The sequence below is a fragment of the Octodon degus genome, unplaced genomic scaffold (genome assembly GCF_000260255.1).
Source record: "Octodon degus isolate 3935 unplaced genomic scaffold, OctDeg1.0 scaffold00257, whole genome shotgun sequence".
Classification (NCBI taxonomy): domain Eukaryota; kingdom Metazoa; phylum Chordata; class Mammalia; order Rodentia; family Octodontidae; genus Octodon; species Octodon degus.
Window position 1 is genome coordinate 553,561 of NW_004524833.1, and position 3,781 is coordinate 557,341.

The 3,781-nt window shown below is 38.5% G+C and overlaps 1 long non-coding RNA gene across 2 annotated transcripts in view; it reads left to right on the forward strand.

The window, feature by feature from the left end:
- Positions 1–3,194, forward strand: part of LOC111814030 — a 7,899-nt gene extending 4,705 nt beyond the window's left edge. The window contains exon 3 of one of the 2 annotated variants that reach the window (XR_002819111.1): positions 2,636–3,194. This is a non-coding gene — a long non-coding RNA (uncharacterized LOC111814030). The remainder of the gene's footprint in view (positions 1–2,635) is intronic. The other variant, XR_002819110.1, reaches the window with a different exon arrangement.
- The last annotated feature ends 587 nt before the right edge of the window (positions 3,195–3,781 follow it).

Here is a 3,781-nt window from a genome sequence, read left to right on the forward strand (position 1 = left end):
CTCCTGTTTTCAGCCTCCCAAATGCTGGGATTACAGGTGTGTGCCACCACGCCCAGTCTCAATTGCCATCTCAGCATGCACATGGGTGGGGCCATCATAGCACGCCAGGGATCGAACCCTGGCTGCTGAGGTCTGCCTAAGCAGGCACTTTAGTCTGCTGAGCAATCATGCCGGTCCTGGATATGGTAAAAGCAAACTATTGAAAGAGTATATTACCAGGTTTTCTCTTTTTGCATGGCATATCTTTTCCAGATGATGTGACCCAAGAGACAAAAATCTATATGCTGTGTACTCACATTCTATTTTTACCTCAGCCTCAGTTCCCAGCTACAGTGGTACCTTGGCTCATGAACTCAGTTGTTTCCTCAATTCTGGTCACAAACCAAATTATATGACCGCCAAATCAGATTCCCGACCAATTTGATTTACGACCAGAATCATGGAAAGAATTGAGTTTGTGAACTGATATACCACCGCACTTCGTATCAGGCATGGATTAGCTTTCAAATTCCAAGTTGATGCACAAAGAAAACTTTAGAAAGTTGTCCTAAAAGCTTTCTGAAGGAGCTTTTTGGTAGGTTCCTTTCTGTTTTCTCCTTTGATATTTGTAGTCAAACCCTATTGTATTCTTTCCCACTCCTATGTGGTATGATTCTAAGATTTTAGCTATTACTAATGCTTAGATCTTTCTAAAAACCAAATCAAAAGATCCCTTTAAAATATGTTATTAACCTCACTGTCTCAGACAAATTCTATTCAAGCCAGTCTTAATTTCACTGGATTTCACCAAACCCGCAGCTTAGTGTTTTCCTTTACTTTTATTTCCTTTTAGTTGAATTGAGCCCAAACTTGAAGATCTGCCTGGTATCCCTATTACTGACTTCAGGGAACAATTTAACCTTCATTTACTGCTCTTTCCTTATATGTTGAGTAAAAAAAAAAAAAATAGGATGACTAAATCCACTGTACCTCTTTGTCTCTGGATGTTGGTTTCTGACTAATCCCAAATTAAGAGTCATTTAGAAATACTGATACAGCATTATATACTCAGGATTCATGTATCAGGGCATACTGGCCCCATTTCTAGGGAAGATGCTGAGATACTGAGAATGGATCTGAAATTTTTCTCAAGATTGCACCAGGAAGCTACACTTACCCAAATAAAGTTGCCCTACTTGTCACACACAGTTGTGGCACATTTAGATATATAGAAAATAGGAAATACAAAATTTCTCAACTATGAGCATAAAGTGGCTCGACAAAGAGCAGACAGACTGTCTTAATGGAGCCTCATTTTAACTACTTTAGATAGAAGTTTCCTTAGCTTCCAATTGTTTTAATTTCTATTTTGTTTTATTTTCTCTGAAACATGCCTGTTTTATTAGTGACAGTCACAGTGACATGCAGGATGAAAAATTATTGGAGAAGGCTCCCTAACCAACCTTTGAAACATGTTTTTTTGTTTTGTTTTTGCGGAACCGGGGATTGAACTCAGGTCCTTGTGCTTGCCAGGCAAGCGCTTATTCTACTGAGCCATCTCCCTGGCCCCCCTAACCAACCTTTGAATGAGGAATGTCACCACTGTCTACATACACAGTAGCAGATACAGGGAAAAGGTTTGCAATATCTTTGCCCCTCTTTCTTTTCATCTTCTGGTCTTTTGTTTCTTTCTATTTGCAGAATGCCAGAGCCTTGGGAGTCAATCCCTCTCAACCCTAGAGGCATAAAACAAGATAAAAGTAATGAATAGGATAGCTGGATAGCTCAGCAGACTATAGCGTACCTCCTTAGGCAGGCTCAGTGACCCCCAGCATACCATGCTGGCCCCATCCCCAGGGCATGCTGAGTAGGTAACTGAGACTGGGCATGGTGACATGCGAGCCTGTAATCCTAGTGCTTGGGAGGCTGAAAACAAGTGGATTACTATAAGTCCTGTGTAGTGAGACCCTGTAGACTCTGTACTAAATACATTAAAAAAAATAATAATGATAAATGGTAGATCTGGAATGTATAATGCAAATTCTCGGTACAGAACCACTATTCACTTACAGAATTAAAAATGTGAAAAAACTTCTAAATATTAGGTTAACTTTCTAAACAGCCATTAAATTTCTAGAGGGTAATTTCTTCTTCTTGGACTTCACAGAGTCTATCAAAGAAGGGCTTAATAAATGCTGGCAGATTGATTAAATGAATGAATGTATGCAACAGGGAACAAGAAGGTGTACAGAGTTAAGAGTCACTTAGAAATAAAGGTACTAGGAGGAATTGTGGGAGAAGGTGTCCTTTTTGTTAGACTAAAACCCCAGAAGCATTTTGAAATTATCTAATATATGTTTGCATTTTTGTGGTTTGCTCTTTCTAAAAAAAAATCATAGTGCATGAAATACTCTGATTACTTGAGATTTATTACTTAGGTTTCAACTAATATTTTTTATATAATAAATCTAAGTTATGACTTCCTGCATTTCGTTTCCTTTTCTGTTTGATCAAATCCTTGTGGGTGAGCCTTGCATTCCTATTGTGGATCAAACAATTTCCATGAAAATTATTTAAAACACAGTTTCTGCAACCACTGTGTGAAGATAGGAGTTATTTCTGGTTTCAGCACTTGTACTTGCATCTTGACTTACAGATTTTGTGTTGGCCAGAATCTCTTAAGGATCTGTTCATATTGTCTGATTACTGAAGAAGGCAAACATTTTGAGGCAATGAATGGGAAGCAAAAGAGGAGATTGTGTTTGTGGAAGCAGTGAACAAAACACTGGAAAACAATGAAAAGGTGAAACACTGAAAAAAATCCTGGACTTTATTCCCAGTCCTGACTTTGCCATAACTAGCAAGATGATCTTGGAAAGCCCTTTACAGCTGAACCTGTTTTGTTATCTGAATTAAATGGAAATGGCTGAACCACGTGATTTCCTGGTCCCTTCCAGCCATTAACTATATGTTTATGCTCATGTGGATCCTGCATTTAAAACCCAACTGTTCTCCAGTACCGTAGAAGTATACAATCAGGATGACAGGCTGAAATGTCCTCTCATTTTGATACATGGTTCCACTGGGGCTTGAATGTTTCTTTAAATATAACAAACAGTGAATTTGAAGATTCTGAAACTATCCTGGGTAGTCTACTGTAGGGATAATCAGATGAAATTGTAACCGACTTGAGAGTGTTGTTAATGAGAAATTCATTAAACTATATTTAAAATAAATTGGAGTAATGAGCCTTTCTGTATTGTCACATGGATCTTCTGGCTTGTAAGGTAGGGTAGTTTGGGAGATGCTATTTGGGAAGGTCCTGCAGGCAGAGTGAGAACTGGAGGAGGTGGGAAACCATCTCAGAAGGTTACAGTTTAAATGACCATTTTTGTCATTTCAAATATCATGTGACACCTCTTTTATAATACATCTATCATCTTTTCCTGGCTTTAGTTATCTATTTTCCAGTCCCCGTTCTTTTTTCCTTCACTAATACTCATAAACTTGTTGATCTTCTCTCACCATGGTCCTAAGCTACATGGAGTGCTCCATGGAGACTGGAGACATGGATGCCATGTGAGAAGCAGAATATTTCAGGGAAGATTTTTAGTAAACCTTATTAACATACAGCAGGAGTAGGTGCTATTCTAGAGCACAAGCATGATCATATAAGCTGAAGTGCCCTAGTTTTTAAAATACTAGCAATTAGATAGTTTGAATGAGCCTACAAGGTCATGGACAGAACAAGGATGCACTTCTTGAGGCCCACTGTTTTGGATGTGATTTGTTCTCTAGTTCA